Consider the following 27,658-nt stretch of genomic DNA (forward strand, 5'->3'; position numbering starts at 1 on the left):
GAAAAACCAAAGAACACCTTTTGTTCATTAAAAAACAAAACAAAACGAAAAAAAAGGTGTCCCCTGAGAGCAGTATGCTCAGGGCTTACCCCCTCTGGTGTTTATGTTATAGCCCAAATGCATTCCCATTGAAGAAGGTGTCAGCTGTCAAGCCATGTGACACCTCTAACTGAAAGGGTGCTTTGGCATTTCTGTAGACAAATTGTTCGTACACAGAAAGATGGGATGTTACTGTGAAGCATGATGATTATAAATGGACACCACACATTCTATCAGTTTTTCGCTGCTTATTTCTCCTTACTCTATTCTGTACCTAGGTGATCTCACTTTTTTCTAACTCTTCAAATATTGCTGATCTGCTACAGCTTCCAAAGTTACAGCTTTATCCTTGATTGTTTCTCTCTTGAGCCCCCTAGAATTTCAAGGCTTCCAGAGAATACTCCATTTGGGTGTCCTGATGGCATGACAAATTAAATTTTTAGAAGACAAATTCCTCCTCCTCCTCGTCCTTCCTGTACTCCATCCCCAACTCCTCCATTAGGTAATTCATGTTCAGAAATTACTCTTCCACTCCCTGCCTCATTGCTTTCAATGAATCAGCCTGGCTGCCCTGCAGACTTGCGTATGCATGGAAGAAGTTGATGGGATGGTCAGAATTGACTCAAGATATGAGATCTCACCCTACAGCTCTCACACAGTTTTTTTTACAACCTCCTCTCTGCTTGAAAAGCCCTCTGCCCATGCCTTTATCACAGATCTTAGCTCATCAATGTGTAACTAGTTGATTTATGTCTCTCCATTTTTGGTATTTGAACACCTCAAGGGTACAGAAAATGTAATGTAATCCAGATTTTTAGAGTATGTTTCTGAATAGGCTCCACTTAATTCATTTGGAAAATAGTCATTAAGCATCTACTGTGTACTATGTGCTAAAGATACAATTGTAAAGATGATAGAACTGTCCCTCAAGCAGCTAGGGACCACAGACCAGAAGGGCAAAATGCTGTTATAGTGTAAGTTCAGATACCATATATAAAAGCACATGCAAAAGTGTTTAATCACCAGGAAGACAGAATGAAAAACAAGGCAGGGACTAAGGAGAGACAAGCTAAGTGCTTAAAGCACAACATTTAAGGAGACATAAACTCTTAGAGCCATGCAAGTGTAGGGTGAGCACCTGAGATGAGCACATCCTTAAATCTTGTTTCCTAGGCACCTCATCCTAGCCCTGGCCCTGACAGAAAACTTATAACTTGCCCATATATACTAAGAGTCATTTGTAAAACTATCCCAGTGAAGATTGGTAGAGCCTTAGGGACCAGGATCCTCTCTAATGGGAAATTAAATATTTTATGGGATGTGAACAGACTCTGTTTTATTAAAGGGAGCACTTGGGAGATTAAGCATAATTACTTTAGATAGGTTGGTAAGTAAAACCACCATAAATCCAAGAATGATAAAAATTAGAGTAAAACATGTGCTTACACAGTTCCAGTAAGGGTACACATTTGAAAGAGAGATGGTATAGAATAGTGGTTAGGGCAACGGCCTGTAGTGCTCTTTTACTAGCTACCTTTCTATTCCTTAGCAGTTTCCTCATCTGGAAAATGGCAATAATAACTCCCTATTTTATAGGTTTGCTGCAGAGATCAATTAATTAAATTTTATAGGATTGTGGCAAAGAGTTAATCTATGTAAAGAGCTTAGAAAAGTGCCAGGCACACTGTGAACATCCAATGAATGTTAACTTGTCTCATTATTCTTTCATTCCTCTAACTCTTCTTAGTGTGTACTCCTATAAAGAACAATAGTTAGAATTTTAAGGACTCTTGATTTGCTATCTGAGGGCATCTTGAGGAATTAGGTGAGATATTTATACAACTGCCCTCAGGATATCCTGCAAAGATACCTTCAACTAGCATGTTTCTCAGTTATCCTTTTCTCCTTTCTCAACCTTCCATTCTGGAGTTTCCTATCATAATGAATGACAATAAGATTTATTTGTTTTTATTTACATTACCCAGTTTTAATCCTCTACTTTGCAACTGGTATCTATTTATTATATGTGTGTGCATATGTGTGTATGTGTGAGTGTGTTTAGCAATTTGCCTCTCAATGAAAATGTAAACTCCCATGAGGTCACAGTCTTGTTCATGCTGTATTGCCCACACTTAGTACAACAGCAGGCACTCAAATATTTTTAAACAAATGATCAAATGAGTTCATGAATTTTCAACTTCTCTCATTCCTTGCCTCTTACTCTACATTAACTGATATAAATCCTGTCAATTCAATCTCCTGAATATCATTCACACTTGGTTCTGTCCACACCACCACCACTGTATCTCAAGCCATCATCATCTTCCACCGGTATTACTAGAACGATATATTGCCTGTTCCCCTTCCTCAAGTCTCCCATTTCTCCAAAACAGTCTTCTTAGTGCAATCTGAGTGCTGTAGTGCTCTTACTAACATGAAAATCAACCACATTCTTCCACTGCTTACAGCACTTCAAAGCAATCCAAAAAGCTCGTGTGCTGGATTATTCTATTTGTATAATATTCTAAAAATAAATTACAAAACTAAAAAGAATGAGAACAGATTTAGTGGATTCCAGAGGACAGAGATGGGGTGGTGCAACTGAAAGGGAGCAACCTAAAAGATTTCCTTCATGGTAATGAAATAGTTCTGCATCTTCATTGATTAGTAGTCCCATGGATGTATACAAGGAATCAAATTTCATAGAACTGCAAACACACACACACACAAACACACACACACACACACCATTAGTGATTTAAAAACAGGTCAAATAAGATCCATAGTCTAGTTAACAGCATTGTATCAATGTCAGTTTCCTGGTTTTGATATTGTGCTATAGTTACATGGGATGTCACCATTGGAGGAAGCTGGGTGAAGTTTATGGCCTCTGTGCACTATTTTTGCAATATCCTATAATTTTCTTTAATTCTAAAAAAAAAAATTTCAAAGAATCATCATTGCCCTTAAGGAAAAACAAATCCAGCTGCATCATCCTGATTCACAAGACTGAAGAGCCTGACCTCAGATTGCATCTAAAGCTTCATTGTTTGCCACTCACGTGATTTGGTTGTAAGTGGGCCAGTGAATCCTAATTCATTTTATCCTGTTGTTTTATTCATTTAAAGATCTAAAATAGTTTTAAATGAATATTTAAAAACAAAAATAAATACCATGCCTTATATTCTTGGTGGTTGCATCATCAGTTAGCTATCATAGCATAACAAACTACCCAAAACTCAGAATCTTAAAAGAACAGTCTTATATTATCACTCAGGTCATTGTGTCACCTGGGCTCGCTTATGCATCTGTGGTCAGCTGTGGATCACTCTTTGCTAGCCACTGTTCAGCTAGCTATAGGCATTTCTAAAATGGCCTTAGCTGAAACAACTAAGCCCTTCCACATGGTGTTTAATCCTCGGCAGACTATTCACACAGCTGTAGCAAGGTTCCAAGAGAAGAAGGAAGTGCTCAAAGCCAGAATGGTGTGTGGTCACTTTCACCAAGTTCTTTGGCCAAAGTATGTTAAAAAGCCAATCTATATTCAGGAGGTAGAAAAATGGAAGCCATCTCTTGGGAGGAACCACAAAATCACATTGCAAAAGATGTGGACACAGTGTGAAAAATTAGGGCAACAACTAATAAAATCCTCTAAGTCATCAAAACGTGAATAATGTACTTCCCACTATAATACAAAATGCTAAGGTTCTGAATGAAATCACAAACGTATTTCTATCCTGAATTCAATGTATTGAAAGACTGCATGATAAGGAGCAATGGAAAATTACCATCATTTACAGACAAATAAATGTTCTTCATCCTGCTAAGCTTCCGCACTTGGCAAATCTTTAAAAATCTGGTGCTTTCTTCCTTCAGCCCTCTTCTAGATTTAGTTTCTTTTTTATTTCTTGTTCAGTTTCAGTCTTACTGAAGCAGCTTAGCATTCAATCTGCAGCCACCTACTCCCAGGGAGAGCCATTGTTTAATATTAATGTTCACCTAAATTGAAGCAACGCCCTGCTGCCTTCACAGCCATTCAAGGAGAAATTCTCACCCTCAGAGAGAGGTAGGTAAGGATGACGTTGCTGTCCTCATTTTGTCCTTAGGGTGCAGCAGACCGAAGAGGGAACTGCCAGATGGAGGTGGGGAATTTGATTCTGCTGCCTGAGTCAATGTGAATTGCAAAACTCTAATCATCTGTGTGGGCAGGAAGTCACCTAGGCACTTCAGCTGGTGGGCGCCCATGTGAAAGGGAGATAATTATCAATGTCACTTCTAAGACAGAAAGGTCCTATGGAAAGAGATAGATTCTACTAGCACATTGCACGGAGCCTATTGAAGTGCAGACAGTGATTTGTAAAATGTTATGGGAGCAGTAGAGCAGGCTTAAATGAAATTCAGCGGCAGGCAATTAGTTGATAAAATAACTATTTTCTTGTGCTTTGGACTCTATGAAGTAACATGAGTTTAAATTTTGGATGACAAGTCATTTCTGTGTATTAAAATGAAAATGCTACTTTTCCCAAGTAGCATTTACTCTGTGAACTTCTTTATATCAATGTTACAGGTAAAGAGAGAAAAAGAATAAAGTGTGCCTGCTTGCTTACCCGCCTGACACGATGTTCTGGGAAAGGAAACAATGTTCTCTCCCTAAAGAGTCTCTTTCCAGGATCAACTTCAGCTGCAAATAAAGTAAGAAAAATTGTGGATTATATAAAGTCAAGTCTACTAGGACTAACGTTTGTCTTTGTTCCCATCTATATTCTTCAATGGTAATTTTTTTTTTTATCTTGACTAAAGATAGACTTGCGGCAACTAGTGCAGTTTTCATTATCTATACAATCATCAAAGCTATCAATACTGCTATATTTAAGCATATCAAAAATTTATTTATGTGGAAAACAGAAGCCATATTTTACCTTGGTATCTAGATCTCTTTTGGTAGAGGAAGAAGGTGCATTTTTTCATATCTTAATAAGATTTCAATACTCAAATCATGATAAAATCTCAACTACTACTCTTATACTTCCAAGCGTTAGTACATAAGTATTATACAAAATGCCAGGAACTCAGTAAATGGAGACATTATACAAATAAATGGATTTAGGATTATGGACTGCTTCTCAGTGTTTTGTTAGGCTTGACACATGACAGACACACCGGATTGTTCAAAGAAGGGCAGGATGTGATTTATGGGCCAGCCTATGTTGTGGCATATGGACATCTTGTTCCTGTTAAATGAGTCAAGCTAGACACAAAAATCTCTTATAAATATGAATGAGTGATGCAGCTCCTGATAAATAGTTCAACAGGATCTGAGGCAGTTTATTACCCTAAACTCTTACACTTCCAAGCGTTAGTACATAGGTATTATACAAAATGCCAGGAACTCAGTAAATGGAGACATTATACAAATAAATGGATTTAGGATTATGGACTGCTTCTCACTGTTTAGTTAGTCCAACAGGATCTGAGGCAGTTTAGGGTAATAAACTTCCTCAGATCCTGTTGGACTATTTACTGGGAGCTAGGGTAATACAATTGCACAAAAACAGCTCTATATATCATAGCAAATATCAGTAGTTTATAATTTTCTTTTTTTTTTAATTTTTTTATTATACTTTAAGTTTTAGGGTACATGTGCACATTGTGCAAGTTAGTTGCATACGTATAAATGTGCCATGCTGGTGTGCTGCACCCACTAACTCGTCATCTAGCATTAGGTATATCTCCCAATGCTATCCCTCCCCACTCCACCCACCCCACAACAGTCCCCAGAGTGTGATGTTCCCCTTCCTGTGTCCATGTGATCTCATTGTTCAATTCCCACCTATGAGTGAGAATATGCAGTGTTTGGTTTTTTGTTCTTGCGATAGTTTACTGAGAATGATGATTTCCAATTTCATCCATGTCCCTACAAAGGACATGAACTCATCATTTTTTATGGCTGCATAGTATTCCATGGTGTATATGTGCCACGTTTTCTTAATCCAGTATATCATTGTTGAACATTTGGGTTGGTTCCAAGTCTTTGCTATTGTGAATAATGCTGCAATAAACATACGTGTGCATGTGTCTTTATAGCAGCATGATTTATAGTCCTTTGGGTATATACCCAGTAATGGGATGGCTGGGTCAAATGGTATTTCTAGTTCTAGATCCCTGAGGAATTGCCACACTGACTTCCACAATGGTTGAACTAGTTTACAGTCCCACCAACAGTGTAAAAGTGTTCCTATTTCTCCACATCCTCTCCAGCACCTGTTGTTTCCTGACTTTTAATGATTGCCATTCTAACTGGTGTGAGATGGTATCTCATTGTGGTTTTGATTTGCATTTCTCTGATGGCCAGTGATGGTGAGCATTTTTTCATGTGTTTTTTCGCTGCATAAATGTCTTCTTTTGAGAAGTGTCTGTTCATGTCCTTTGCCCACTTTTTGATGGGGTTGTTTGTTTTTTTCTTGTAAATTTGTTTGAGTTCATTGTAGATTCTGGATATTAGCCCTTTGTCAGATGAGTAGGTTGCGAAAATTTTCTCCCATTTTGTAGGTTGCCTGTTCACTGTGATGGTAGTTTCTTTTGCTGTGCAGAAGCTTGTTAGTTTAATTAGATCCCATTTGTCAATTTTGTCCTTTGTTGCCATTGCTTTTGGTGTTTTAGTCATGATGTCCTTGCCCATGCCTATGTCCTGAATGGTAATGCCTAGGTTTTCTTCTAGGGTTTTTATGGTTTTAGGTCTAACGTTTAAGTCTTTAATCCATCTTGAATTGATTTTTGTATAAGGTGTAAGGAAGGGATCCAGTTTCAGCTTTCTACATATGGCTAGCCAGTTTTCCCAGCACCATTTATTAAATAGGGAATCCTTTCCCCATTGCTTGTTTTTCTCAGGTTTGTCAAAGATCAGATAGTTGTAGATATGTGGCATTATTTCTGAGGGCTCTGTTCTGTTCCATTGATCTATATCTCTGTTTTGGTACAAGTACCATGCTGTTTTGGTTACTGTAGCCTTGTAGGATTGTTTGAAATCAGGTAACGTGATGCCTCCAGCTTTGTTCTTTTGGCTTAGGATTGACTTGGCGATGCGGGCTCTTTTTTGGTTCCATATGAACTTTAAAGTAGTTTTTTCCAATTCTGTGAAGAAAGGCACTGGTAGCTTGATGGGGATGGCATTGAATCTGTAAATTACCTTGGGCAGTATGGCCATTTTCACGATATTGATTCTTCCTACCCATGAGCATGGAATGTTCTTCCATTTCTTTGTATCCTCTTTTATTTCCTTGAGCAGCGGTTTGTAGTTCTCCTCGAAGAGGTCCTTCACATCCCTTGTAAGTTGGATTCCTAGGTATTTTATTCTCTTTGAAGCAATTGTGAATGGGAGTTCACTCATGATTTGTCTCTCTGTTTGTCTGTTGTTGGTGTATAGGAATGCTTGTGATTTTTGCACATTGATTTTGTATCCTGAGACTTTGCTGAAGTTGCTTATCAGCTTAAGGAGATTTTGGGCTGAGACAATGGGGTTTTCTAGATATACAATCATGTCATCTGCAAACAGGGACAATTTGACTTCCTCTTTTCCTAATTGAATACCCTTTCTTTCCTTCTCCTGCCTGATTGCCCTGGCCAGAACTTCCAACACTATGTTGAATAGGAGTGGTGAGAGAGGGCATCCCTGTCTTGTGCCAGTTTTCAAAGGGAATGCTTCCAGTTTTTGCCCATTCAGTATGATATTGGCCGTGGGTTTGTCATAGATAGCTCTTATTATTTTGAAATATGTCCCATCAATACCTAATTTATTGAGAGTTTTTAGCATGAAGCATTGTTGAATTTTGTCAAAGGCCTCTTCTGCATCTATTGAGATAATCATGTGGTTTTTGTCTTTGGCTCTGTTTATATGCTGGATTACATTTATTGATTTGCGTATATCGAACCAGCCTTGCATCCCAGGGATGAAGCCCACTTGATCATGATGGATAAGCTTTTTGATGTGCTGCTGGATTTGGTTTGCCAGTATTTTATTGAGGATTTTTGCATCAATGTTCATCAAGGATATTGGTCTAAAATTCTCTTTTTTGGTTGTGTCTCTGCCCGGCTTTGGTATCAGAATGATGCTGGCCTCATAAAATGAGTTAGGGAGGATTCCCTCTTTTTCTATTGATTGGAATAGTTTCGGAAGGAATGGTACCAGTTCCTCCTTGTACCTCTGGTAGAATTCGGCTGTGAATCCATCTGGTCCTGGACTCTTTTTGGTTGGTAAGCTATTGATTATTGCCACAATTTCAGATCCTGTTATTGGTCTATTCAGAGATTCAACTTCTTCCTGGTTTAGTCTTGGGAGAGTGTATGTGTCAAGGAATTTATCCATTTCTTCTAGATTTTCTAGTTTATTTGCGTAGAGGTGTTTGTAGTATTCTCTGATGGTAGTTTGTATTTCTGTGGGATCGGTGGTGATATCCCCTTTATCATTTTTTATTGCCTCTATTTGATTCTTCTCTTCAAAGCATTTTTTATTAAGGTAGAAAATCTTTACAATAGCCCAGTGAGGTAGATGATGAGTTAATTGTAGGTACCTGAGGTTCAAAAGATTGAGGTTGCCCCTGCCAGACCCCTCAGTTTGCAAATAAGTGGTTAAGCCATGATCCCAAACTTGGTTTTCTTTCCAAATTTAGTTTTCTTTCTACTGATATCATCCTGGTAAAATAAGAAAAACAAAATTCAGCCCTTCCCTCCCCACCCACAACCCTCTAAGAAGCAGTTGAAAATTTAAAATGGTATTAAAATTAAATGGAATTGACTGGATTAAAAGGCAAAGTTCATTGTAACAGAAATGTTTGTCTAGTTATTTTTATTTTTATTTTGAGACGGAGTCTCACTCTGTCGCCCAGGCTGGAGTGCAGTGGTGCGATCTTGGCTCACTGCAAGCTCCGCCTCCCGGGTTCACACCATTCTCCTGCCTCAGCCTCCTGAGTAGCTGCAACTACAGGCGCCCGCCACCACACCTGGCTAATTTTTTGTATTTTTCATAGAGACAGGGTTTCACCGTATTAGCCAGGATGGTCTTGATCTCCTGACCTCGTGATCCGCCCACCTCGGCCTCCCAAAGTGCTGGGATTACAGGCGTGAGCCACCGCGCCCGGCCTGTCTAGTTATTTTTAATTGTCACTAACATCCTTTGAGGCAAGGAGGATAAGGAATATGTCCCGCATGATGAGGAAACAGTCCTGCTGGTGAAGCACTGTGACACTTTGGCGACTTTGACGCCACTCTGCTCTTCTTGCCAATTCAGAACTAGGAGGCCTATCCTGCCTTTTACCATAGAGCAAACCCCAGAGAGTGCTGGGGTGAATTTCTCTGGAAATGAGATCCCAGGACTGTGTTGTATAGGTTGTAACTCTGAAAGTGATATGTGCTGCCTAAAAGGGCCAGCTTTCAACTCTCCACTTCTAAAAATACTCCTCCTAATAGAGAAATTTAACTGAAGTCCAAACCTTCCATTCCACAATGAAAGAACCTGCAGCTAATACCTCTCTGGAGTTCATTTACCCATTGAGGTTGAGTTTCTGGCACTTTCTAGAGCTCTTTGGGTATAGGCATCTCTCCCATGTCTCACAGATTTGGGTGGAGATAAAGTGAAATAGTCAAGTGCCTGACTTTATATACTAAGATTAGGTACCCGATAAGTGTTTACTCCCTTCTCTTCCGATTCCACTCAACTGTTCCTTGCTACTCCTCTCTTGAAAATACTCTCTAGCCTGGGGGCCATTCACTGATACCTAAACTCTTCAGGAACATACCTCATAGCCTTTGCCCATGCTGGTCGATACACCTGCAATGTCCTTCTTCCTGCCCCTGCTTGGAAATGTAAGTCGTGTCTCTCACATTCTGTATGAAGTTTTTAGAAGCTTCTCCCATTATAAGCACAAACCCCCAGCCCCTAGCCTTCCTCCACTGGTCACATCCTAAGAGAAGTGCATCGTGTTGGTTAATCACATATCCGCCTGTAAAGAAGTTCTGAGCTCAATAAGTATTTATTGGATTAAATTTAGGGGAAGTCATCAAGTAGGCTAAGAGTTACCTGAGGAAAGACAAAACAAGGGAATGGTGGAAAAAACAAAAAAAAATTTCATCTACTTAAACCATTGTCTTGAGCCATGTCTAAATGCATATTTGGACCCATTTTCATAAATTTCTATAAAGTCCTTGTTTCCATGACAGAGTGAAATAGCCACACACAGTAAGAAATATGGCTTCTGTTAAGTATTTGCACGTAAGTGCTTTGACTAGGATGCTTAAAGTTATCTGGGTGGCCCAGGAAATACATTTTTATTTGATTTTGAGAAAAAATAATTTTAGGAGGGTCAATGTGTTTTATTTTCCTTTGTTTCATCTGTTGGATGTTTAGTTTTGCTGTTTGCTTTTTCTAGGCAAAGAATGGCAAACACAAATACTTCTTAGACCAACTATTCTGGATTATATTATCTCTGCTATTCTCTAAGTACTGTCATAACTACTGGCTATCAGGGACACAGAATTGAGGCAAGGCTCCTGATAAATAGTCCATCAGGATCTGAGGCAGCTTAGGGTAATGTTTAAATATATGGGCTTTGGAGCTCATACCATCTGGTTCAAAACTTAGCACAATATTTATAAAGTGTTTGACCTTGAGCCTCTTTATGCCTCAATTTTCTCATATGTAAAATGGGATGATAATGGTACCTAATTCATAAGCCCATTGTGAGGATTAAAAGAGTTATTACATGTAAAGCACATAAAACAATGTTTGGCATGTAATAAGTACCATAGAATTATTCACTATTATTAGAAAAATATAATGGTTTAAATCAGATGTCCTAGATAATGCAATACATACGGTAACCAAATCAGTTATCCATTGCTATGTAACAAACCACCCAACACTAGTGACTTAAAACAATTATTTGTTTTATTTGCATGGTTCTGGAGCTGACTAGGCTTAGCTAGGTGGTTCTTGCTAAAGTTCCCCCATGTGGTTGCAGTCAGACACTGGATGATACTGGAGTCATCTCAACGGCTCCCTCACTAACAGGTCATGCAGAAAATCCATGTCAGCTAGGACTTCTGCTGGGGCTGAACACCTATGTGTGGCTTTTCCATGTGGCCTGAGCCACCTCATAGTATGGTGACCAAATTCCAAGGGCAAGCCTCCTGAGAGAGCCAGAGGAATGCCATCTTGCTTTTTTTTTTTTTTTGGTCCAATTATTATTATTGTTATTATTATTATTATTATTTTATTATACTTTAAGTTCTAGGTTACATGTGCACAATGTGCAGGTTTGTTACATAAGTATACATGTGCCGTGTTGGTTTGCTGCATCCATTAACTGGTCATTTACATTAGGTATATCTCCTAATGCTATCCCTCCCCCCTCCCCCCACCCCACAACAGGCCCCAGTGTGTGATGTTCCCCACCCTGTGTCTAAGTGTTCTCATTGTTCACTTCCCACCTATGAGTGAGAACATTCAGTGTTTGATTTTCTGTCCTTGTGATAGTTTGCTCAGAATGTTGGCTTCCAGCTTCATCCATGTCACTACAAAGGACATGAACTCATCCATTTTTATGGCTGCATAGTATTCCATGGTGTATATCTGCCACATTTTCTTAATCTAGTCTATCATTGATGGACATTTGGGTTGGTTCCCAGTCTTTGCTATTGTGAATAGTGCCGCAATAAACATATGTGTGCATGTGTCTTTGTAGTAGCATGATTTATAATCCTTTGGGTATATACCCAGTAATCGGATCGCTGGGTCAAATGATATTTCTATGCTGTAGTCTCAGAAAGTCAGATGGTGTTACTTCCACCAGATTCTATTGAGCCAGGCAGTCCCATCTTAAGGGAAGGTGACATAGACTCCAGCTGTTAATAGGGGATGGCAAGGTCACATTGTAAGAAGATTGGGTGGGATGGAAAGTATTGTTTGGCCATCTTTTGGAACTACAACCTGCCACAGTCAACTATGCACATAGTAAGCATTCGTCAAGTACTGTGGAATGGCAAAGACTACAGAGTCTTTGGTAAGATTTTTTTTACTGTAAGACAAAGAAAACAGCTCAAACTAGTTAAACAAACCAAAAAGTAATTTTTAGAAATTTTTCTGTGTCTTCTCACAGAACCCTGGGGAAGTTAGGTCTCTTGAGGGACAGTTTCCAGGAACTGTATCTCACCACCTCCACAACTATCATTTTCATCCTAGCCACCATCATCTTTTACCTGGGTTGTTGCCATGTCCTAACAACTCTCCCCATTTCTTCCCTCTGGTCCCTACAGTCTATTCTCCACATGGCTACTTGGGGTCCCTTCAATTTGTAAGTTGGATTCTATCACCTATTTGCTCCAAACCTCCAAACCTTGCAGAATGCTCCCATCAAATTCAGACAAACCTCCAAAGACCTTACCTTGGCCCTCAAGGCCCTCTATGATCTTTCTTTTGGTGTCTGTTTGCCACCATCACCTGCCATGCTTGTCTTTGAATCCCCTACTCTCACCTCTTCCTTGAACATCCAAGCATGTCCCACCTTGAGGCCTTTGCTATTGCTGTTCACTCTGCCTGGATCACCATTTTTTCCCCGATGTCAGCATGGGTCTCTGTGTTAGTCCATTCTCACACTGCTATAAAGAAATACCTGAGACTGAGTAATTTATAAAGAAAAGAGGTTTAATTGGCTCATGGTTCTGTGGCTGTACATGAAACATGATGCTAGCATCTGCTCAGCTTTAGGGGAAGCCTCAGAAAACTTACAACCATGGCGAAAGGCAAAGAGGGAGCCAGCACCTCACAGGCTGGTCCAGGAGGAAGCGAGAGAACAGGGGAGGTGCTGCACACTTTCCAACAACCAGATCTCATGAGAACTCACTCACTATCACAAGGACAGTACGAAGAGGGACGGAGCTAAACCATTCATGAGAAATCTTCTCCTATGATCCAGTCACCTCCCATCAGATCCCATCTGCAGCCTTGGGGATTACAATTTAACAAGAGATTTGGTGGGAACACAGATCCAAACCATATCAGTTCCCCCCTTTATTCTTTCCAGACTTTATTCAGGTATCTCCTCTCAGGGAGAGTTTCTCTGACCCATCATTTCCAAAGTAGCATGTATCTCAACACCTCCTGAAAGACAGACTTGTTTTATAGCCCCAATAATGAATTCCAAAAGGAAGGAAACTGACTGGCTCATCAGAGCTTGAGTATCCATCACGGTCCATCCGTTACATCTTGGTTGGGATGTTAGGGTTGTCACACAGTAAAAGGACAGACCTGCTAAAACTAAGTCTTACGCAGGGAACAGTTCTCAAGGACAAGGGGCACTGGGAACTGTGAAATTATGCCAGCAAGTCTAATGGAGTTGAGAAAGAGGCGATCATAGCTCTGCTACTAACTCCTCGGGTGACCTTAGGCAAGTTAAAAGTATGGGACTCAGCTTCTCCTATCAAATGATGATAGTATTATCTGCTACAATTACTTGCAAGGAGATCACTAAAATGAAAAGATAAGTCAGGATAAGGTCTTAGATGTGCTTTAAAATATTTCAGTCCCAAACAAAAGATAGATGATGCAAGTGTGAAAAATCCGGATTACCTGAGTGATAGGTATATGCTGTTCATTATACTGTTTTCTGAACTTTTGTATTTGTTCAAAAACTTGCATAATAAAAAATACGAACTACTTCATAAAGATAAGGAATAAATACCACAGTAATAAGTAGAATCTATATACTGATGGTCCCATGATTTAGCCTTTTTATTTGCTTTTGTTTATTGGGATTATATTATAGTTGTCTTCTTTTAATCTGTTTCTAAAATAACCCAAATTTGAAAATTACTTGCCACCATTATCATGACAACAATAGTGCTTTTAAAATGTAAATTATGTGGGGTTTTTTTTTTTTTTGAAGATTTTGGTATGATTGGAAACTGCACAACATTCTGAAAATAACTTTAAATAAAATCTTAAGGAATAGGGACGCAATTTATGGGCATTTCCATGGTAAAGGTCCAGGCTACATCTCAGCTCTCATTTCTACTTTGTGTCACATTCCTTTGGTGGCTGTCACATCACCAATTCTATCATCAAGAGTGGCTCTGAAAAAAAATAAACAAATAACTTTTCATCACTCCTCCTCAAAACTAACATATCCAGACCTTTACATTCCAATGATTTCACTGCTGATCATCAGAGGAAATACATAAGATGACAAACATAACCAAAATAAATTACAAACATTACAGTATCTTACTAATTCATGGTCCACAGATTGATTGCTGAGATGATTAATAAGATCTCCATTGAATTTCCACCCACAGCTTTCATGCCTGACAATGAAACTCACAAAACCTGTCTTTTCTTCTTCCTCTCAACTTCCAGGCCAAAGATTCTGCTCCCTGAAAGAACCCAGTGCATTAGTCTCAATGTTTCTTTGCATCTCTCAAGACCTCCAGATCTACTTAGAGCAGCTTCCCTGGGCTTTTGCCCTACAAAGCAACCCCTTTAAAGAATTCTCAAAACAGATTATATAATTATCAAAATCTGTCCTGGACATTTTACACATCTATCTAAACCCCTTGATTCTGCCCAATTTATTTAAAGTGCAGAAATTTTCATTTTAAAGTACCTAAAAAGTTTTATTATTTTCAGTTTTAAACCAGTAAGTATTATCCAAATTTGAGAATTCAGGATATCATCAAGTATAAACATAAGAAAGCTTGCACATGAGTGATGTTCAACAAAACCTTGGAGCAGACAGGGTTGGGGACAGGATTCTGCTATAGGATTTCCAGGGCTGACTAACAAGTCACCTCTAATAACTGGCTGTGAACAGTATGCCTGGTTGCTGGTCAACAGAAAGTACTTGTTGCACTGCAGAACACTGAAAATATAGGACGTATTCAGTGACAATTCCTCAAAGGACAACATTGTTAAAAACCAGGATGTGGTCCCAAATCAGGTTTTACAGGCGTCCCCCTGGAGTTTTCATGAACCACAATAACCCATTAAACCTTGGAAGTCAATAGGCCCCTTGGAACTAGTTTAATTATATAGTAACAGATTGTAAAATTAAGTGTTCTATTCCCAGCACTTTCCCATTTAACTTAAATGCATTCCTCAGGGAGGGAGGGGGGAAACAAAGATCTATAAATGGAATGGAAGTGGGGGATTTGTAAAATCATTTTATAGCTTGAGAGAAATATCAACTCCAATAATCCCTCCGCATATTCAGTCGTAGTTGACACGTACGGAAAAGCAAAGGGCAGAATTCTCTATCTTTTCACCTGAGTAAATCTACCTTTTTAGAATATGGAGAGTAATTACTGTAGCTCCTCTGATGATTTACAATCATCTGATGATTACAACAATAATTTCAATTTTGTTCAATTCTACTTTTTCTGTTTGCCACCACTAAAGTGGGGGTACTCTGCCTTACCTCTGGTAGAAATGAATAATGTCAGTGGCTACTATAGAAATGCTGAGTGGTAGATTTTTAAATGGCATAAATTAATACTAAGCTTCTATTTGTTAATCTGATTTAGAAAACTGTCAAATCCAGAAGTGCTCTTTTTCCCTATTGTTTTACAAGTCTGTACCCAGGTGTTTGGATGAGATCATGATGTCACATCACTCAAGAGAACTGACTGGCACTGCCATCTGGCTGCTCCTGGATTAGTCATGTCTCACCAAGCAGGTCACAATTTCATTTGTTTTATAACTGAAATAAAAGTCATTAACATTTGAGCAGAACATGTATATATATATATATATAATGTATATATGTATAATATAAATGTATATATATTTATGCATTTTATATACATACTTATATGTGTATATATACATATATACCTAATGTGTATGTATATGTGTATATATATACCTAATGTGTATATATGTATATATACATATATACCTAATGTGTATATATATGTATATATACACATATAAGTATATACATAAAATGCAGAAATATAGGTGTATATGTAACCTGTAATGTATCCATCAGAACCCAAGGAAAGCTTTCATTAAGAAAAAGATTTGGGAGATAGTTAGTTACAATTGGACACACTTAAATTGTTTCTCTTAGAAATATGTATTCCTTGTTTTTTTTTTAATCTTCTTACTTTCAGTGTGTTTTACTCTCCTAAAAATCTAATTATCTAGTGTGTTTCACTTTCACAGAAAAAAAGCAAATATTCTGACCCCCCATCTCAGGAAACCAGAGCAGGGGCTGGTGGTTTCGGGGTTTTTTACTCCCTTGAGTTTACAAGAAGGGATAATGAAGACATAATGCACATAAGGCAGGCCTCAGGGAGGCTCTGCAATAACACCAAACTTGCCACTGAAAATCTTTAAAAGTTTGTGGCCAGTATCAGATACCCAAGATGAAATTAACCAAGAGTATTTTATTCCCTTCCATCCTGTAAAATTTATTAAGCATCTAGATCTAATATGTGCCAGCCACTCTGCCAGGCTCTGTCACATAAAATAGCTCATTTAATCTTCACAACATATTATAAGTGGTATTATTAACGTTACAAGGTGAGCAAAGAGATTCTTCAAGGTTAGGAGGCTTGCCCAAAATCACACAGTAATGGTTCAGGCATTTACCTCAAGGCTACTGTTATGAAAGCCAGTGTTCTTTCCTTTCTTTTAGAATTGATTGACCATAGAATAATCTAACAGCATCAGGGTTGATACAAAAAGAATGGCCTATCCATGGACAGGAAGAAAATATTTGCAATAAACATATCTAACAAAGAACTCATATGGAGAATATAAAAAGAGCTTCTATAAATCAAGCAAGTCATATGGAGAATATATAAGGAGCTTCTACAAATCAATAGGACAAAGATACACAAGAAAATAAAAGAATGGATGAAAGATTTGGATGAGTACTTCACAGAACAGAATATCCAAATGTTTAATAAGCATATATAAAAGCATTCATTCATTAGTCATCATGGAAATGCAAATGAAGACTGTGATGAAATAATATACACACACCAGAGTAGCTAACATAAAGAAGACTAAGTGGGTGAGGGTACACAGCAGTAACTCACTGCTGGTAGAGTGTAAATTGGTATAACACCTATGGAAAACCATTTGGCAGTAGCTACTAAAAGTAAACATGTAAAAGGCCTATGACTTAGCAAATCTATGCCTAAGTATAAAACCAAGGGAAATGTGTAGATACGTGTACCAAAAGATATGTTCAAGTGCATTCATAGCAGCACGATTTGTAATAGCCAAAAATTAAAAACTGTCTAAAAGCCCAGAACATTTGGTCCATTGAATTAAGTGGTGTGCTTTACTGAATATTACCTACACATACATTAACTAAAACATGTCTTTAGTTTATTTATCCTGAATAATCTGCCTACAATTTATTTTCAAATGATATAAAATTCACTTCCCTAAAACAGAGGTTTGTTGTGTCTAAGTTTTAATATTCGTGTGTGTATAATACATATGTGTATATGCATATGTTCAATTACACACACTCATATATACACATGTATTATATATACACGTGTATATGTATGTCTATGTGTGTGTAATTGAACACACACATATATGTATTATTCCCACAAATATTACATTGAACATACACACATATATACACATATGTATTCACACAGAGACACACGTGTGTGTGTGCATGTGTGTATGTAATTGAACATAAGTATGTATATACATACAACTCAGGAAATAAGAAGAAAAATATAATTTAATTTTGTGCAACGAAATTTTGTGTAAGGTTTTGTGCAAAAAAATTAATTCAAAAACTCACATTTTATATAATAAAGATCTAAAAAGAAATCACAGTGCTTGTATTTTTAAACCAAGGGGGCTACTGACTTGACGTTTTTAAAATAAAGGAGCAGTTGTTCCAGATTGGAATTTTTATAGTTAATATGTAGGCAGTTAATATGTAGGCTGAAAAAAAATCTTTTTAGAAATTCCATTCTTGTCGATTCCACTAAGATGAAGGAAGAAACTGTTTTCTATCATTTCTTTTTGAAAAAAAATGAAAAGAACAGTTTGATTATTTTCTTCTGTAATCTCTAGAGAAGGCTTGCATAGAACAGGCATTAATTAAACCATGATAATGTGGCTCAAAACAAAATGCTTGCTATTTAATAGTAAGAGCTGTTTTCATAATTACATATGTGGACTAGTTTATCTATATCCTCATTACCTCACAGTTAGTTAATTTTAGCTCGACTGGAGTGCCAGGTAAGGTGGTTCATAGTTCTGAATACTAAAGAAGTACCAGAACACATTATCTTCCAATCATCCCAGTGAGCATCAGACATTACAATTTTAATACTACTTTCGAGTAACCAAAAAGACTAAGATTTGTGAATAAATAATTCCTAATTGATCTCTCTAGTCTGGGTCTGTGGTATACTGTAACAAAAAGAATATTGATCTAAATGTCAGGTCGGGGGAGGTGGCTCATGCCTGTAATCCCAGAACTTTGGGAGGCCAAGTTGGTCGGCTCACCTGAGGTCAGGAGTTCGAGACCAGCCTGGCCAACATGGCGGAACCCCCATCTCCACTAAAAATACAAAAACTAGCCAGGTGTGGTGGTGCACACCTGTAGTCCCAGCTACTCAGGGGGCTGAGGCAGGAGAATCACTCAGGAGGCAGAGGTTGAAGTGATCCCAGATGGCGCCACTGCACTCCAGCCTGGGTGATAGAGTGGGACTTTGTCTAAAAAAAAAAAAAAAAAAAAAGGAACCTGATTTCAAACTGGCTGTAGCCAAGACAATTTATCTGAGTCTCCATTTCCTTACCTATCAATAAAGGACCCAGAAGACATTGGGTCTCTGGAAGCAACACAATTGTGTTTTGCTTTTCTGACCAGTTCAGCACTGGTCAGACAAGAAGAAAGCCTTAGGTACCCTTGATTCTTTCATCTGCATAGGTCTAGCAGCCCTGAGTCCTCTACTTACCTAGCTCAGTGGATTAACCTTTTGTGTTGTCAAACACAGTGATGTCTGCAGCTGCTAAATGATTGCCCCTTGTGAGCTACGACACTCCTGATGACTTCTACTCATCTAGTGGGTTTACACTTACTTGTGTTTGTTCCCAAACTTAATTATGCAGGTTTTATACATAATTGTAATTATGTTATTGAATTAAATAGTATGTAAACAAATAATATGAGCATGTAAGGAAAATAATTGTTACTATGACTAAGTTGAATGCTCTGAGGGAATTAGTAAAAGTGAGTCTCTAAAATTGCTCTGTATTTAGATGTGGCAACACAAGTGTAAAATAGTGTTTAAAATCTGAAAACATTATGCACTCAGCCTTGCATTCTATATTTAGGTTCTCAATCCATTTAAAGAAACTCAAGAATCTCAAGGTTTGAGAGGTTGTGCAGTACTCAATGGGCATACACATTCCAATTAATACAACTGTAGAATATATTTAATAATTGAACAATTGTATTAATAACAAAAAAAATTTTTCTTTCCATTTATGTGTATGATTTTTTTCTGAAGAAGCTACTCAGTTGTTAGAACATATATCTTTATTAAGTTTGGGAGCCAAACTACGTAATCAACAGTGCTGTTAGCTATTTCTTTTGGCTTAGGAGCACTGTGAAAAAAAGTACTAGGGGACAACAAGCATTCTGTGAACTGAGAATGTTTGGGAACTTCTCCACTGCAGGATGGCAGAGGTACAAGACAGAAGGAACCCATCTAACACCTGTATTGGCGGTTCTGGAAATTTTTTGTTATAGCAGCTAATGTCACCTTAGCAGCTAATGTTGCCTACAGCAGCTAATGTTACCTGTAGCAGCTAATGTCACTAATACAATGATTTAAATTAATACAATAAATTGAATTTCTATTCGAAGGCAATCCTTAGGATGGAGCTGTGATTAAAGATGATCAATTACGAATTACAATTTATTCACAAATCTTAGTCTTTTTGGTTACTTGAAGGTAGTATTAAAGTTGTAATTTCTGATGCTTGCTGGGATATTTGGAAAATAATGTGTGACATAGTGCAGAACCAGAGGATGGGAGCTCAGGATTAGGAAGCAGTTGCTCCAAGGATGTGACTAAGTCTCAAGCCTGTCTCTCACTAGCTCTAAAATCCATACAGATCACTTCGCACTACTGAGCACTGATTTACATATTTGCAAAAGAAGGCATTCATCTATTGCTAGTATCTCTTCCAGGCCTAACACTGTACGTATCTAAACATAAATTGAGCCTGCACCCTGCTTCCCAAGGCTCTCACATGACTTCTTTCTAATCTGGCTCCTATTTCTTCCCTCTCACTTCTTCACAAGAGTCACCTTGCTTTTCTTTTCCTTACAGCTGGTACAACTACTGTATTTCTTAAGTTTCTGTCCAACCAAAACTAGGTATAGAATGGAAAGCCACCCCTAGTACTCTACATTTATGTGATCCAGGAAACTAAGTACACATTTTGAGAGATTTTGTACTAACATCATTGGAATTTAAATCAGGGATAAACCAAAGCAACAAAGAAAATTCACAATGTTTTCAAATACTATATTACAAATTGTAAAACAATATGGTTTTTGTTACTTTGCCATAAATCCCATTCCTTACCGGCCATTCTTCACTATTACCCTGGAGAAGGGAACAGTGAGAAAAGTAGATGTCGCATCTGGAGAAAAGAAGACATAATGTGGAAAAGCTCTTGAAGAAAGTCAGCTGAAGAAGAAAGTCCATACTTCTGGCCCCCAGAGAAGCATAGAGGGGAGGAGAAAAGTCATAAGGAGGCACAGGTGAAAAGATGTGTGTGTTTTGACTTTCCCTCTGGGCTAAGGGCTGAGCGAAAGGAGAGAGCATATGGGATAGGCTAAGGGACAAAACAGAAATAGGAGGAGCTTTTGCTCTACTTTACAGGGCTCTGAAAGGAGACTGCATTATGGATTGACATCAACCAGGGTGGCTGTAGCAGAGGACCACAGGTGAAGTGGCAAGGGTGGGCAAGAGAGGATCTTAGAGCCTTCACTGGTGCTCAAGTATCCAGAAAGAGATGCAAAACATCCTACATATCTCTTGAACAATGTGGAAAGGACTTTATAGGACTAGCTTTCCAGATGTTCTCTGGGCAAGAAGACCCTGTAACCCCAGGCTGATGGGAGGCATCAAAGCCAGGCCTCAGAGCTGACATGGGCTTAGTTAGTGGTGGTGAAGCCTCAGGTTTGATGCCTAAAGAGCAACAAATGAGTTCACCAGTCACAGATGTGAACACCAGAAAAAGATCATCTCTTCAGAGGCCAGAGAATTCAGAGGACATTACAAAATAATAGCTCCTTTGCCTGCTACCTGAAGTCTTACAAGCCATTCTCTCCCAGTAAGATGTTACCTTGGAAAAATGCAAAGGGAGGAGAAAATCCTTTTAAAATGAGGTTTTATTTAACAAGTGACAGAAAGACAAATATTTAACAACATTATTTAAGTAAACAAATCAGATTCGATGTATTGGATTTGACCAATACTTTTTCTCCCTTACTCCATTACTACCTCCATAAGGAACACTAGACCAGTTATGAAAAATAAAGATGGTATTTTTTTTGCACATCTGAACATAGCATACAATATTTTAACTATCCTACACTGACACTAATCAACATGCTGTGCCAGATACTATGCTAAGTACTTTGATTAGGGTCCTTTTCTTTTTTTTTCTTTTTTTTTTTGAGACAGAGTCTTGCTCTGTCACCCATGCTGGAGTGCAATGGTGCAATCTCGGCTCACTGCACCCTCTGCCTCCCAGGTTCAAGCAATTCTTCTGCCTCAGCCTCCTGAGTAGCTGGGACTACAGGTGCATGCCACCACTCCCAGCTAATTTTTGTATTTTTACTAGAGACAGGGTTTCACCATATTGGCCAGGCTGGTCTCAAACTCCCGATCTCGTGATCTGCCTGCCTCTGTCTCCCAAAGTGCTGGAATTACAGGTGTGAGCCACCACGCCTGGCCTATTAGGGTCCTTTTCTTAATCAATGGAAGTCCAATGGCCTTTAATCTCCTCTTCCTTGAAATCAAGCCTCCTCTCTCCCCATCCTCTGGTTCTGCACTATGTCACACAGGAACCCTCTTCCATGGAGGTTCCATTCTCTAATACAATGTTTTCCCAACTTCACTGGTGATAAAAAGTCTTCTCTGATGCTTCTTAAAACTAGGGCTTCTTAGACCACTCAGTGACAGACCCTGACTCAGAGTGCCTGGAATGGGGTCCAGGTATTTTTAACAAGTACCCCAAGTGACCCATCACCAGAGAAATTTAGAAAAACCTTGTTCTATCATCTAATCCATAAATTGCAATCTGTCCTTACAATCATCTACATTTCAGTAAGATGGTGCCACCGTTGATCCTGATGCATAAGCCAAAGTCTTAGAAATGCTGCATTCTCCCTCGCTCCTATATACAATGCACTACCCACATCTTTGATCCTGTCATCAATTTATATCTCAAATAATCAATTTCTTGCCTTCTACTCTGTTAACGCCATCATCTTCTAGCCAAAATTTCGACAACTCTTGACAATGTGTATGCTTCTACTCTTCTGCTTTTTCACTATATTCCATATTTAGTAGCCAGAGTCATCTTCTTAAAACATAAATCAAATTTTGTCAAGCTCATGTTACACTTCTGATTAAATCTTTTAAGGGATTATACTTCAGGTAGAACTCAAACCTCTTTCTCGTGGTTCACAGATCCTGCATGTTCTGGCCTTGACTGCCTCACCAGCTTCCCTCAAGCCCTTTTTCCTCCCCACTCATCATCCCATCCACACTGGTTTTCTTTGAGGGTTCCCAACACAACAGGCTCTTGCTTGACTCATGGCTTTTTGTACAAACTCCTTTTTCCCCTACATATGGCATTGTTTGGATGACTAGTTGCTGCTCATCCTTTGGCTCTCACCTTCAATTTCACTTCCTAGGGGAAGACTGCCCTGCCACCCTATAAAAAGCAGACTGTTATCTATCTATCACCTTATAAATAGTAGAATTGTCTTCTCAATCTCAGGCTATTGTTCTTGTTCTTCATAACACTTATCACAATTTATAAATATTTATGTTTGTTTAGTCTTATGTGCATTCATTTATTCACTTTTTGCTTTCCAACTAAAATGGGAACTTATGAATATAAAGCGTGCATCATTTGTGCACAATATAGCACATGGCTCTCAGTAAATATCTGTTGAATTAATGAATAAATAAATAAAACCTGGAATCATTAGACCTTTGAGCTGTCTTTATGTTTGTGAGAAATGGAATCTCTTTTCAAACTTCTCCCTGGAAAACATAATTTGTAGAATTTTCTCACAGACATGATAGAAAAAAAAAAGTATAAATATACCAATTCTCCAAAGTGAATAAAATCAGAATAAAGGGGAGGTGGGCAGAACAAAAGGAATCTAGGTAACTTTCTAGAAAAAGCAATATTCTGGCTCCTTAAAAACTTGCAAGATAATCCACATTCTGTTCTCAAATTCTAATTACCACCATACATGAAGATTCTAATCCATAGAATTATGTCTATAGGTCTATTTCATAACAATTGAGTTAAAACACACAAACCCCCATTTGCTATTCTTTTCCTCTGTTCTCTGAGAGATGCACCACAAAAGGGAATTGTTTTATGTTCATATCTATGTATCAATAATTCTATGGTAAGTTGCTTCATCTAGAATTTTGAAAAGTCATATTTATTCCCCCCTTAGGAAAACTGTCATAATTGAACATCACTTTCAGGAGTTTGTGACCATCCATGATGGTCTTTATACTCAGACTTTATTTTTACTGCTTCTGAGCACATATCATGGTTGGTCTTCTGAGTTCCATAAGATTCTTTTTCTGTCACTGTTTAAATTCACTACCATAAGGCTTTTTATTAATTTTTGTGGCTTTGCCTTTTTCATGCTTCTTAAAATTAAATTGTTTAGTACCATTTTATATACAACTTGAAAGCTTAAGTGAATTACTTTCAAAGAGTTCATGGACTTTTTGAAACACTTGGACTATACAAGGAACAATCTTATTTCACACATTTAAAGGGTCATATTCGAGAAAGAGTAAATTACATCCTCTCTTAGTGTCAAAAGATAATTGGAAAAATCTCTTCATTTCCATTTTTTGATCATGAATTTTCTCTTTCTCTGCCAATGAAGAATTCTGAAATTCTCCTATCACCACGATGGTTGGTTGATGGCTATTTCCAGATTCCTTCTTTGACATTAATGAATGTGCCGTAGTTCTTCAAAATGCTGTTATTTATGATTTACCGTGTGGTGTTAAATCCTTTCTAACCTGACACCTCTAGGACATATATTATTCCTCCAGCTGTATTTACTTTCTAAAATGAGATTTGGGATGAGTTACTGATCTTCACAATCCAATGAAATGACTTCATCTACTGAAATTTTATTCAACTGAACTGACAAAGGAGTTGGGCTTTCACTAACTGAAGAGTGGTCTTTAAATGACACTAGTATCTAACGGCACTAGTGGTATCCACTGAAAATTGACATTCAAAAGAGGATCATTTTAATAGCGTTTACAATTTACAAATTTGAGGATATGATTCATTTCATAAAATGTACACTTGAGAAAAATAAAACCTCATTAAGGAGTAAATGCTGGTCAATTAGCCTTACTCGCTACTTAGATTTTTCCACATACTTAGAGTCAAAGACCTGCCAGTTAGGAAAAGTGGAAAATAGTCATTTTCATATATTTATAGATGCCAAAGGAAAATATTTAAATACATTTGGTGACTTTGTTGATAACAGGTATCAAAAATGATATATTTTTGCTTACTCTTCACACCAACGATTCCAAAGATGTCAAAGTGGACTTCCAAGAAAAGATTTCACTATGTGAATGTTTACTCCCACTTAAAATAGTGAAAAATCAGTAACCTCTTTACTAAGCAAAAAACAGGAATTTAGCTAAATAAATCACAATACATCCATGGTATGGAAAACTATGAAGTCATCAAAAAGATGTGGTGGAATATGCAATGATACAGAAAGATCTTAACATAGTTATTCAGGAAGTATGTTATGTTCTAGACACTGTGTTTAGTATGTTCTAGACACTGTGCTGTGCTGGGTCCTAGATTCTCAATGATGATGAAGACAGAACTCCTGACCTGGAGATTAAAAAAAATACAAGAAATACAAGAAAAAGGCATCTGTTTAGTAAATTTTAATTTTTTATATCCTTTTATATAAATACACACTGTTAAACAAAAGTATGGGAGGCCATTGTTTTGGACACAGCTCCTACACTAGGCCCCTACAGATCAGACCAAACCAAAATGGAACACTCATGCTAAACGCCACGTAATCAAACTGAAACTTTAAGAAAGCAGATAGATTCCCAAACAGCACAGGTTTTCCGGATAAACAGGAGATTCCAGTCTACCTGGGTCAGTGTAATAAGAAAGTCCTCTCTGCTTTAACATCCTCCCTCAAAAAAAAAAAAAAAAAAAAAAAAAGCAACTGAAGTAACCTAACATTAACCAATTTGCTTTTTTTTCTATTGCTCTGTTTCCTTGCTTCCACCTTACAAAACCCACGGCTCTCCATTGCCCAGTCATATCTCTCATTCAGTTTTGTAGAATGAAGCTTGCTCCAATTCATGAATCACAAATAGAAGCCAATTAGATTTAAAACTAAATTTGTTGTAATTTTGTCTTTTGACAACACATAAAAACACTGGTGAACACATTATTCTCGATGATAGAACTGCAAAATTTTTCTTCCTTTTGCTACATTTGCTAAAATAATGATGCTTTTTTTTTTTTTTGAGACAGAGTTTCACTATTGTTGCCCAGGCTGGAGTGCAATGGCATGATCTCGGCTCACCGCAACCTCCGACTCCCAGATTCAAACGATTCTCCTGCCTCAGCCTCCCGAGTAGCTGGGATTACAGGCATGCCCCACCACACCTGGCTAATTTTGTATTTTTAGTAGAAACAGGTTTCTCCATGTTGGTCAGGCTGGTCTCGAACTCCCAACCTCAGATGATTCACCCACCTCGGTCTCCCAAAGTGTTGGGATTACAGGCATGAGCCACCGCAGCCGGCCGCTTTACTTTTATTAAAAGGACACAATTTTCAGCAAAATGTAACGAGTCTATATATCATGGTCATTGTATCACTTGAGAATGTTGAAACTATAAATGCTAAATAAGTAGATGCCAAGATATTCACAGCATCTAAGGCATAATGTGATTAAAAACAAGAAAAGTGTTCACTTCTCTTCAGCCAGTCATCTACCTTCATTGAGTGCTTGTATGCAAAGCATCAGATAAAATACTATCGTTTACTTTCTAGCTTATTCTCCCTTTTATAAAATGCTTTGAATGTGAAGCAAAAATTGGGAGATAGTGCATGATCATAACTTAAGCTGAAGGGCATATATAAGCAGTAATTTTAATTATCTTCTAATGATGAATACACTTGCTCACACCCCATAAAAATATTTGGCCACCAACCGATGTGACTTCAGGGTAAGTTGATGTTCGCTTCACTCCCACATGGATTTTATTAAGATTCATTAAGGTATCTTGTTAACTACACCTTCTCATTTACTGGGAGATCTATTTTTTTCCTTTCATAAATCCGAAGTGAATTCAAATGAATAAAATAATGTAAATTAAAGAGCTTGGATGTTTAGTAAAACCTAAGGGAGATTATATTTATTGTGTGGCATAACGCTGACTATAATGAAGACAAGACTTTCTCCCTAGTGTTCATTTTGTGTGTTAAATGTTTTAATCATTTTGAGCATAAGGGCTTTCCTTCATTATTATTGCAATGCAGGGAAGGTCTAAGGTTGTGTTTCTTATACAATCAATGATAAGAGCAATTTACATTTAGAAAATGATTTGTATTCAGATGTTTCCAAAGCTCTTTGTATGCAATTTTTGGTTGCTCTTGCCTATTTGTTTATTATAAACTTCTTCCACCTGACAATTTAAATAAAGGTCACAGTTTTATGAACCCCACTGGCTGGCTGTTTTAGATTTTTAAATATCAGGACTCAGTGTGTAGGTTGGGATGAGGCTGGGAGGTTGGGAAAAGTATGCTTAAGCTGTAGTTTAATGTTGCATTTTTTGTTTTTATTCTTTTGTGTTCCAAGAAATATTTATGAAGTTTTTTGCTTCAGTAAAGATTGTTGTTTAAAGCTTTTTAATTCTTCATTTATTTGTTTAAATCCACTCTAACTTTGGGGGCACAGTAGTTTTAAAAAGCCTGAAGGCACATTGAGTTTGGTTTAAATCCTAACTCTTTGATCTTGAGCAAGTTATTTAATCCAGGTCTAGATTTTTCATGGCTAACAGAGGAACTGAATACCTACTTCACTGGGTTGTCATTTGGAATGAATGAGACAATGCACAGAAAGTGTCTGGTGTTTAATTAATGATAGTTATTGGCAGCATCACCCATTGCTTAGTGTGAAATCATGCTATTATAGAAATAAAGACAATGGCAGACAGTATCAATCTATTTTCAATGATTATTTTATTACCTCACTGAATCTGAATTTCACCCTAAAACTTAAAAAAATACATT

At 37.7% G+C, this 27,658-nt stretch overlaps 1 long non-coding RNA gene across 2 annotated transcripts; it reads left to right on the forward strand.

Annotated features, from left to right (window-relative positions):
• The first annotated feature begins 3,937 nt into the window (after nt 1–3,937).
• On the forward strand, nt 3,938–27,109 carry LOC117975621 (uncharacterized). 2 transcript variants are annotated; one of them, XR_008620650.1, is made up of 3 exons: nt 3,938–4,105; nt 4,607–4,731; nt 25,895–27,109. It is a non-coding gene; the product is annotated as an uncharacterized LOC117975621 (long non-coding RNA). The 2 variants fall into 2 exon arrangements; XR_004665952.2 differs by lacking the exon at nt 25,895–27,109 and adding an exon at nt 15,654–15,803.
• The last annotated feature ends 549 nt before the right edge of the window (nt 27,110–27,658 follow it).

Source organism: Pan paniscus, chromosome 14, assembly GCF_029289425.2.
Source record: "Pan paniscus chromosome 14, NHGRI_mPanPan1-v2.0_pri, whole genome shotgun sequence".
Taxonomy (NCBI): domain Eukaryota; kingdom Metazoa; phylum Chordata; class Mammalia; order Primates; family Hominidae; genus Pan; species Pan paniscus.